Source organism: Oncorhynchus mykiss, chromosome 12, assembly GCF_013265735.2.
Source record: "Oncorhynchus mykiss isolate Arlee chromosome 12, USDA_OmykA_1.1, whole genome shotgun sequence".
NCBI classification, from domain to species: domain Eukaryota; kingdom Metazoa; phylum Chordata; class Actinopteri; order Salmoniformes; family Salmonidae; genus Oncorhynchus; species Oncorhynchus mykiss.
In genome coordinates, this window is record NC_048576.1 from 63,306,394 (window position 1) to 63,317,697 (window position 11,304).

The window sequence follows — 11,304 nt, forward strand, 5'->3', positions numbered from 1 at the left end:
AGAGTTAATGAACAGTGAGCCTGGTGAAATTTGGGGAGCGCATCATCAGTAGTGTACCTTTGGTTCCTAGGGTGTTTCGGCCTTTCACACTATACACCCTCCCCAAAGGCGGCCAGCGACAGGGTGATAAATCCTACGCTGGCGTCCCATTCCCAATTAGTCATAGGAGTTGCCTTGTTGATGATAGCCAACATCCCATGGGACTATGCATGGCAGGGGCATCCTCCTCCCTGAGTCAAGCATTGTTGACCGCATACCTCCTGGCCCTCTCACTTCGGGGCCCAGCTGGGGTCTTTCCTCTTCATCCAGAGCCACTGACTGCTGCCTTCTGCCGCCTCCGATACAGCTTTGATTGCCGAACGCTGGCTCTGGCCCTTAATTCCAAGGTCTCTAAGCAGTCTGGTTGTAGATGTTGCCACAAAACCTCTGCAGCCCACCTCCACTGGTCGGACTTCTGTGTTCCAGCCATGATGCCGTGCTTCGGCAGCTAGATCGGCATAGCGCAGATGCTTTCGCTCATAAGCCTCATCTACTGAGTCCTCCCAGGGTACTGTGAGCTCAATGATGAAGACCTTCTTGAGTGAACGGGACCAGAGCACCATGTCAGGTCTTAGGGTGGTGGTCGCGATCTCCGGAGGAAACACAAGTTGCCGGCCAATGTCAGCTAGCATTTTCCAGTCGCGGGCCAAGCGCAGCTGGTCTCGCTCTAATGGTGTCGAGCCGCGCTTCGGTGGTTTAGCCCCTTCGCGGACAAAGTTTGTCCGTAAGGGGTGTGATGCTGCTGGGGGTGGTAGGGAGTTGGTGGCAGCTCGCTTGTCCTCCAGGGCGGACGCAAGGTTTTTAAGGACTTGGTTGTGACGCCAAGTGTAGCGTCCTTGAGTGAGGCTTGTTTTACACCCTGTGAGAATGTGCCTGAGGTTGGCTGGCATGGAACAGAGGGCACAGTCCGGATCTTCACCATACCATTGGTGAAGATTAACTGGTGTTGGAAGGACGTCATATGTTGCTCTGATGGAGAAGCTCAACCGCCTCGCTTCCATGGCCCACAGATCCTTCCAGCTTATCTTCCTCTTCTCCACACTGTCCCATCGAGTCCACTGTCCCTGTTTGGAAAGAGAGACTGCCTTGGCCCACCTTGCAGCCTCCTCCTGATGGCGTACTTCCTGCACTACCATCTTCCGCCGCTCTGGTGCAGTGGCCTTACTCCAAGCAGCACGGCTAGTTAGCCCAAGGCCTCCTCTCCCTTGCTGAACATGACCCACAATGTCAGCATGTCTGAGGGCTGCTGTTGCCTCCTGGACTGCTTTTCCTGGCCTCCATTTGCGCCCAGTTGCCAAGGTCGGCGCGTTGTTGCTCACCACTGGGTCTCGAGATTCATTCAGTGTCATCTGGAGCCTGGTTTTTGAACACTTGAATTCCTCTGTTAGACTGGTGAGGGGCAGCTTGAGGACACCATCTCCATAGAGGCCTATGGTGGTAAGGCATCGTGGAACTCCGAGCCACTTCTTTAAGTAGCCTGTGACTCCTCTTTCCATCTTCTCCACTGTTGAGATTGGAACCTCATACACTGCTAAGGGCCACAACACCCGGGGTAGGAGACCAAACTGCAGACACCAGGCCTTTAACTTTCCAGGTAGCTGGGTGTTGTCGATGGACTGTAGGCTACTACTGATGTCTTTGCGCAGCTGTTGCACCTGGTCTTTGTCCTTCAGGCTTGCATCATACCACCTTCCAAGGCTTTTTACCGGCTGCTCAGACACTGTTGGGATTTGGTCATCTCCGATGAAGAATTTCAGGTCAGAGAGTACTCCCTTCACAATCGAGATGCTGCGTGACTTGGATGGTTTAATCTTCATACGGGCCCAGCTGATGTTCTCCTCGAGTTTTCTGAGCAGTCTCCTGGTGCATGGGACAGTGGTGGTCAATGTTGTAATGTCGTCCATGTAGGCTCTGAGTGGAGGGAGGCGGAAACCAGAGTCGACCCGCTGTCCACCAGCAACCCATTTTGAGGATCTGATGATAACCTCCATTGCCATTATGAATGCCAACGGAGAAATGGTACATCCCGCCATTATACCTACATTCAGGCACTGCCATGAGGTGGTGAACTCTGAGGTGGTAAAGCAGAACTGCAGATCCTGGAAGTACGACTTCACCAGGGTTGTGATGGTGTCCGGTATGTGGAAAAATCTGAAGGCAGACCACAGGAGTTCATGGGGCACAGAGCCAAATGCATTGGCGAGGTCAAGAAAGACTACATGGAGGTCCCTTTTTTCCACCTTGGCCATTTGGATCTGGTGCCAGATCATGCTGGAATGTTCCAAGCAGCCAGAGAACCCTGATATTCCTGCCTTCTGTACAAATGTATCGACGTACGCATTCCTTTGCAGGTACTCGGCCATCCTCTGGGCAATGACCCTAAAGAAGATTTTACCCTCGACATTCAGTAAGGAGATTGGGCGAAATTGGCTGATGTTCACTGCATCCTTCTCCTTAGGGATCAGGACCCCGCCTGCCCTACGCCACACTTTGGGTATTATCTTATTTTTCCAAGCTGTTCTCATAAGCCTCCAGAGGAACCTCAGGACGTCTGGTGCGTTCTTATACACTTTGTACGGGACTCCATTTGGCCCCGGGGCTGATGCTGTTCTTGCCCGTCGAACTGTGTTTTCCACCTCTTTCCATGTCGGAGGGCTGGTCTCAATATGATGTTCCGGGGGTTCAATGGGTGGGATATCTGATGGGATGGCCAGATGTTCATGTCGCTTTGAGTCAAAGTTTGTTGTTCTCAGGTGCTCCTCTAGGTCTTTCTTTGTTGTTTTTAGAGCTCCACTTTTTTCCTTCGTGAAGAGACTTTTAAGGAACTTGAAGGGATCTTTATAGAATCGAGTTCTAGTTTGTTCTTTCTTCCTTCTGCGTTTCCGTAGGTTCTCTGCTCTGCGGAGGGATGCCAACCGGGTTTTGATATCAGCCTGAAGTGCCTCTATGCCCTCCTTTTCCACTTCCGAGGCCTTCTTCCACTGTTTCTTAAGCTGTCACCTTTCTTGAACGAGGCGCTTGATTTCTTGTTGCCTCCTGGAAACTGGTGGGGTTGGAACCTTTCTCCCGCCTTTTGCCTCTTCCACTCCAAATCTTTCTGTCCCGTACTCATAGATAATGTCCCCCATCCTCTCCAACTTCTTCTCCACTGTGCCTCGAAGTTTCTCGAGGGTCAAGGTAAGGTCAGTATTCACTGTTTCCCACAACTTCTTGTCACTGGCGCCAGGCCACTTCACATACGGCCTGTGCCCTGGTAGTCTCCTCTCGACTGCAGGTCTGGGAGGCTCGTGAGTTCCACTCCTGTTGTTGGTTCCACCTCAGTTGTTACTTCGGTGCTTGAGTTTACGTCCTCCATGACAGTGGTGCTGATGCACTGCAAACTATGGTTTGCGTCCAGTTGCTGTGCTTCATTCGACTGATTTGATCGCTTTCGCAGAAAGTAATCAATGCGAGGCCTCTGTCTCTCTTTACCCAAACACCCCTTTTTCCCCTGGTGGATCCTCAACCCATGGTGTGATGTAACTTTCCTCCAACCACAGACACATACCTACATCTGTTTGTGGCCCGCTGTTGCAGCAGAACTTGTGACAGTTGCTGCTCTTGTGCTGTGCTCTCATTACTCGTAGTCGTTTCCGGTCCAGTCGTTACCATGTTGTCAGCCGATGAGTCATCTTCCGCCCCCGCTCTCGCAGACTCTAGGGGTATTCTCGTATGTTGACTTTCTGTAGCTAAAAGCGGGTGTTTCCAACATACTGCGAAGCATGGGAAACTACAGAAATGGGAAGCTACCCCATGACTGTCCCAGTGGGGTCTATTCCCTCCTGTCAGCCGTCTCTCCTTGCCGCCACAAAGACTTTCCCCTGTTGTCAGCTGATCTTTCTCAGCAGTCACTGGACAAGTCCAGATATTCAGATTCCAAGAACACAGGATGAGATGTTACTATCCTTTGTGCAAGCACTTCCAAGAGTTAATGAACAGTGAGCCTGGTGAAATTTGGGGAGCGCATCATCAGTAGTGTACCTTTGGTTCCTAGGGTGTTTCGGCCTTTCACACTATACACCCTCCCCAAAGGCGGCCAGCGACAGGGTGATCAATCCTACGCTTGCGTCCCATTCCCAATTAGTCATAGGAGTTGCCTTGTTGATGATAGCCAACAAGCTAGAAACAAGCTGTAAAATGCCAGGGAAAGATGTGACTCAGATACATATAAGAGATCTTTGGTTTGTCTCTATGACATTCAGAGGCTGCGCTACCACCTTCCATAGCCGAAGCGTAGTGGTGTACTAAATGCTCTTTTTTGAGGTGAGGGAGGGCAACAAAAAAAGTCAATGACATCATCATCCTTTCTCAATCAAAGTTTGTACTGACAGATTGAATATCGTTATAGAATAAGTGCATAAAATGCACCCTCCAATTGCAACGTATATATATATATATATGTATATGTATACGTATATGCCCCACACATCTTGTCTCAAAACCACAGTATTTGGTCCCATATTTCTTGCATGCAATGCAGAGTATGTGAGTGGAGCGGGGCTGGAGCAGAGCGAGGAGCTGAGCGTGTCCAATTTCACTGGAGCGTGGAGCGAGATTCCCAAAGGCTGTAGCGTCGGCAGTTTCGCCCGCTCCAATTTCGCTCCAGTTGTGCTTACTTCAGGAGCTCAGGGCATGCCAGCTCCAGCATTCGTTGGTAGTCTACTTGTGTGCTGCTAATAGCCAACTGCTTTGGATACTGTCATGGAGTTCGCTAAATATTTTCATAAAGAAACTAATAAAGATGAGAAAGAGCGGGAGTGCGGTGATAGTGTCCATTGTTATGTGTAAGGCTTGGATGCCACCTGCTGGTATGGTGCTAAAACTGTTAGGTTATAGACCGGATGTCAATTGTTCTACGCGCGGGACTTGGCAGTCACACACTGGTTACATGAAACATCCACAACTAAAGAATCATTGTGGAATCTGAAAAGACACTTATCCCAAAAGTATGATGGTGTACTTACAATGTGCACATGTTAAAAGAAAGGAATAAGGTGGGTAGATAACTAAGTGTGTCATTGTAGCAAAGTTTTTATCAACAGAAAATCAGGTCTCTTAAATGTTTCGTTCATTTTCGTTCTATTATCAATATAGATTTTGGCCCAATAGGCCTAGCATATTCCCACTTTCAAGGAGCTTTCCGTTTTGATTGGGTTATTTTGCCTAAAAACCTATAGGCCTACCTATAGAAAAATAAAACAATAAACAACTTTGCATCTTTGCCCAGCCTGGCAAGAGTGGCCAAAAAGGGTGTTTAGCATCCCCAGTGGCTCTGCAAGTGTGGATAGGTGAAGCCACAGACTGGCCAAACTCGTGTTTTTAAAAATGTATTCAAAGGCACTAATAAGACATTTTTCGTTTAATTTGTATTTAATTCTAAGTAAGTCACAGCCTATATGCGCAATATATAGACTATACTAATTTAATACAATGAAATAGTTGTTTAAATGCTGCACGCTTTATGTCCCTACCAGCCTATTGTGTCGCACTCGCAAATGCTTCAGAATGTATTTCTTTGTAGGCTATAGCCTTGAAATAATACCGAGGTAAAGACGGTTTCAAGTTGGATATTCGAAGGATATTTACGCTTTCAAACCACTTGAGCCACAGACTCCAAATAAGTGGCATGATGTTGGAAAATGTTTCTTATTTTCACGAATTGGACATTAATTCACTTTCCAAAGCTAATAAACATGTGGAAATGTGAGCATAATTTTGTATTCCTAGTTTAATTAGTTAGAGTGTGAACAAAGAACAAACTTTTTTTTACATTCATATTTCAATAGCTCCTTGGTCATGTGACCTACTTGACTCAACCAAGGTTCAGAATGTCCACTGACTACCCTTCTATATTGCACACCCTTTTGTTTGTCCATTTTCATCTCACTCGATTTTACATGAATATGTCAAACTTTCTCATTTCAATAGCTCCTTGGTCCTGTCAATTACACACCTAAGAAGCGTGCGGTGGTTATACACTCATATTGTATAAACTCTAGTCATGTATCTTCTATGTTGTTGTAGATTAATATTAGTTTGACAATTGGGGGGTTCAGTCCAGTGTTGTGTTTACCCTTTTCTGTCATATTTATCTATAATAAATTGGTAGTTCTAAGTACTTATTTTCCCTGTTTTTTTTTTTTTTTCCTCAGTATTTAACAGCGGTACACAAAAGGAGCGAGACAGATAATATCTCCTTTCATCGTTAATATCAACCATAAATGAAAAGGGCAAAGTTCGAGAGTCATGCTATTAATTGTCCAATGCAGGGATGGAGAGTGAGCTAGTGAGGTATGCTGCAGTGGGTTTGCTGGTCAATACGTGTACTGAACATGTAACCACAGTAATGGTAGCCAGAAAATCAATTAATACAAATTGAATATTGACAAATTAAACGGAAATTGTAGACCTTTAATCTTCCCAACATGTCAGACACTTTACTTCAAATAAATACAAAACATTTCAGTGGCTTGTTGTGAATGCACTCAAATATCAAGTCATTATCAGGTTATGTAAACTGCAGGCGAATACTCACAGTAGAAGGATTTGTGTTAATGTACACTATATGAAAGTGATGCCATGAAAAGGATTCTTTCACGTTATCAAGCTCACGCCGACTGACAAATCCCTGACTATTACTGTGAATTAAAAGAACATATGAAACATTGTTTTTCCATGAGGCCTACCTGTGTGCCTTCCTTTAAGCACCTCTGTTCAAACATCTCTCCTGTCCTTGATCCATACCACATACAGCCATTTGCAGATCTTTTCAGTGTCCATGTGAAAGATAGTTATTGCGAGCCTGGACCATTTGTTAACTTCAAAAACAATTTTGTAACACCCATGTAAAATGAAGGCCTGCAAAACTGCCTCTCTCCCTCCACCTTTATTCCACAGATCTGATTCCGAGTTTCTGTGGACTTTTTTAATACGTCCCATGTTTTTTCGATTGACGAAAACTAACCAATGACGTTTTTAAGTTTGAAAAATTCATGTAAAAAACGTGTGAGATGAAAATGGACAAACTAACGGGTGTGCAATGTGTAGGCCCACTGAGTGTACACTCTGAACTTTGTTTGAAGTCAGTAGGTCATATGACCAAAGAGCTATTGAAATTCAAAAATGTAAATTAATAAAAATAGTGTGAGATGGAAATCAACAAAAAAAGTGTGTGCAATGTGTGTCTATGCCATCGGGTTGGCTACAACCAGTTCTGAAAGTTTGAGGAGTAACGGTTAAAGAGCTATTGAAATTTGAACCATTTGATTTGTCACTATGTTGACGGCCCCTAACTGCGGTTGGTGGATTTAAGGAAAACTACAGGCGAATATCTAACCTGAAACTGTCTTTACCTCGGTTGAAATAATATAGCCTAAATAATTAATTTTTGTTCCTTCTTAGGCTTCTTGTCTGGCTCCTGACCTATTTGGAATGTTTATACGGTCACACCCTGATCAGTTTCACCTGTCCTCGTTATTGTCTCCACCCCCTCCAGGTGTCACTTGTTTTCCCCAGTGGATTTATCCCTGTGTTTCCTGTCTCACTGTGCCAGTTCGTCTTGTATGTTTCCAAGTCAATCAGCGGTTTTCCCGTTCTCCTGCTTTTTGCATTCTCCTTTTTCTAGTCCTTCCGGTTTTGACCTTTGCCTGTTTCTGGACTTTGTACCCGCCTGCCTGACCATCCTGCCTGCCTTGACCACGAGTCTGTCTGCCACTCTGTACCTGCTGGACTCTGATCTGGTTTTGACCTTTTGCCTGTCCACGACCATTCTCTTGCCTACCCCTTTTGGATTAATAAACATTGTAAGACTCCAACCATCTGCCTCCTGTGTCTGCATTTGGGTCTCACCTTGATGTATACGCTGTTTGATATGACTTGTAGCCCATTTGAAATTATGCTAGCTTCTTAAATTCATCGTTTCATGTTTATTCAAATTATTTTCATTCAAGTCCATATGGTTTGGTTTCAATACTTAAAAACCGATTGGTAGGTCCAGGTAGTCAGAAAAATAGATGGGTGTTGCTTAAATTGTGATTTGAAGGAATGTAACGTATTTGGGGCGTTAGTTTTGTACTGTGAGCATGGAGCAGTTTTTAGTGGAGCTGTAGGAAAGGACATGGAGCGCCTCCATGAGCCGTTGAACTGGATTTCAAACCGCTCAACTCCGCTCAAATACTCTGACACAATGACTACGTCAATCTTGCAACACTACAAACATGTCTGTATCTATGTCAACCCTATAATACGACTTTATTGTGCAATCCCAATCACTTTTATTAATCTTTGTACTGTGTGTAAATTTGTGCATTCGGAGAGTATATGTTTTTTTGTTACCTTACAGCCTTGAAACTTCTTATGGCTAGGGGTTCCACTAGCGGCACCCCTCGACAACATTCAGCTGAAAAGGCAGCGTGCGAAATTCAAACATATTTCTTTGAAATAGGTAACTTTCACATATTAACAAGTGCAATACACCAAATGAAAGATAAACTTCTTGTTAATCTACCCATTGTGTCCGATTTCAAAAAGGCTTTACAGCGAAAGCACAACATATGATTATGTTAGGTCAGAGCCAAGTCACAAAAACACACACAGCCCTTTTTCCAGCCAAAGAGAGGAGTCACAAAAAGCAGAAATATAGATAAAATTAATCATTAACCTTTGATGAACTTCATCAGATGACACTCATAGGACATCATGTTACACAGTACATGTATGTTTTGTTCAATAAAGTGCATATTTATATCCAAAAATCTTAGTTTACATTGGCATGTTACGTTCAGTAATGTTTTGCTTCCAAAACATCCTGTGATTTTGCAGAGAGCCACATTGAAAACATTGATAAAAAAAATACAAGTGTTATTCACAGAATTAAAAATAGACTCCACCTTAATGCAACCGCTGTGTCAGATTTCAAAAAAACTTTACGGAAAAAGCACACCATGCAATAATCTGAGTACGGCGCTCAGAGACCAAACCAGCCACAGAAATATCTGCCATGTTGTGGAGTCAACATTAGTCAGAAATAGCATTATAAATATTTACTTACCTTTGATGATCTTCATCAGAATGCACTCCCAGGAATCCCAGTTCCACAATAAATGTTTGATTTGTTCGTGAAAATGTGAAAATGCTGCCCCCTATCCCAAACAGGTTTTAATCTAAAATGTATTAAATTGTTTTTCCCCCTCAATCTACACACAATACCCCACAATGACAAAGCAAAAACAGGTTTTTAGAAATGTCCACAATTTAAGGTAAGGTTTGTCCCTTGTATGATTTACATTTATATTGTTTTATGACGATTACATCTATCTTTACATATTTGTGCAAGTCTTTCTAAAACAGAAAATGGACACAATTCAATGGATATCAATCAACAAAGAGGTAAGAATATATAGGCTATAAGAATATGTTGAAGGATAGCTGGGTGCAGATGACTGAACTGCTCATTTTTGTGTCAGTGTCTGCAGTTATACAGACAAGGAGGCATACAAATGTACATCAATTGGTATTGGTATGTTATGCAGATCACATTTACCATCCTCCTCACTCCCTCATCAATGAATATCCCATAGGCCTCTACATTATGGACAAGGTACGTGTATGAAAACCCTTATCAAACATTTATTTTCATTCACATTCACCACAAAAGCCAAGGTAACAAGACTGTCGGGTGCATATTTTGGTAATCATCTGTATAATTAAATTTTGGGGGATTCACAGACTTCTCCCCTCCCTACACCTCTGACGAAAAAAACAGGAAACCTGTTCGATCAGCATGCACTGCAAATCGTTCTGGTTATGGATACGGAGAACATCAGCACGCCAGAGGATATACCCATTGGACTTGGGTTCCTGCTGGGAGTTTACCTCATATCTGGAATTTTTTATTCTGCTTTGCCACTAAAATCACAATAAACACTGAGAACAAAAATATTGTGTTGTTATTGTTATGCCTATTATTGTTATCAATAATAAAAAATAACGGGAGCGGGGATAGTTAGAAAAGAAACCCCAAAAGGTTTTTCTAGGATCCATTAAAATTGGTTCTTTGAATTTATAGGGGTTCCCCCACAGTTTCAATTTGAAAAATCCCTAAAGGATACTCCAGGAACCTTTTCTTTTTAGAGTGTAGACAGTAGCCACATTGCAATATGGCGGACTCAGCATGTCGCTCCTTATTAGGTAAGAAAGATAGCAAGCTAACTCAGCCTAATGCGATTTCAACGTGTTTTTGATGATCTCATTTATTTAAAGATTTGCCAGTGGTTATCTGTACTGGTAGACTCAGTAATTCCAGTTTAGCTATACACCTGTTTCTGATGTGATGTCATTCCTTCGGGTTTTCATCACTCAATTATCTAGCTAATGTTGCCCATATAGCTAACGTTACTGTCCCACATTGCATTCATTCTAGCTACTGTACTATTAACTGGCTTGCCATACTAGCCATCTCTAGATGCAAGGGAACATTTTATATATTTATATTATCTATAACAATTATAAAAAAGGACATTAGGTAGGTTGCTAGATAGCTAGGTTAAAACACTTGGGGAAGAGTTAGCTAGCTAGATAACTAAAATAGGGGAGGATTGTCACACTTTGTTTTTTCTTTAGGGAGGGTTGTGTGGTTGTTTAGGGGGCACATGGCAGGGTAGTGCGTTTAGAATGTAGAATAATAGTGAAGACATCAAAACTGTGTGCTGCCATCCTGTTAGAAGGTAACAGATTATTTTATTACAATGGTTAAAATGGATTTTCATTGTGTTCCATGGTGTTATTCGCCCCCTAGTGGAGCTTTCTGGTACTTGGAAATACTGTACGCAAACAGGAAGTAGAGAATTGTTCCGCACGCATAGAAGCAGCTAAAAACAACGGTGCAGGTCTTTCAGTGTAGCTATTTCTTGTCACGCTTCAGCCTCGGAAAATATTTGTTTGTAAGTTCAATTCAAGCATTTAGCTAGTGATGATAATCTTGTCATTGATTGAGTTGCTTACATATCAATGTTGGTTGGTTGCATTTACTCACACAAATTGCAATGCATTTCATGTATGCCGTCAGCTGTATTATTTTGCTTGTGCGTCATGCAAACGAATTGTAAAATATACTATACTGTAGTTTTGTTACTGTTTCTAGTGTAATATGCTTTGTTATTCTACAGAGGTTGTACATTATTAGAGTAGTTAAAGGAGTTAGCCAATTACCATATGAGTAAAAATTAG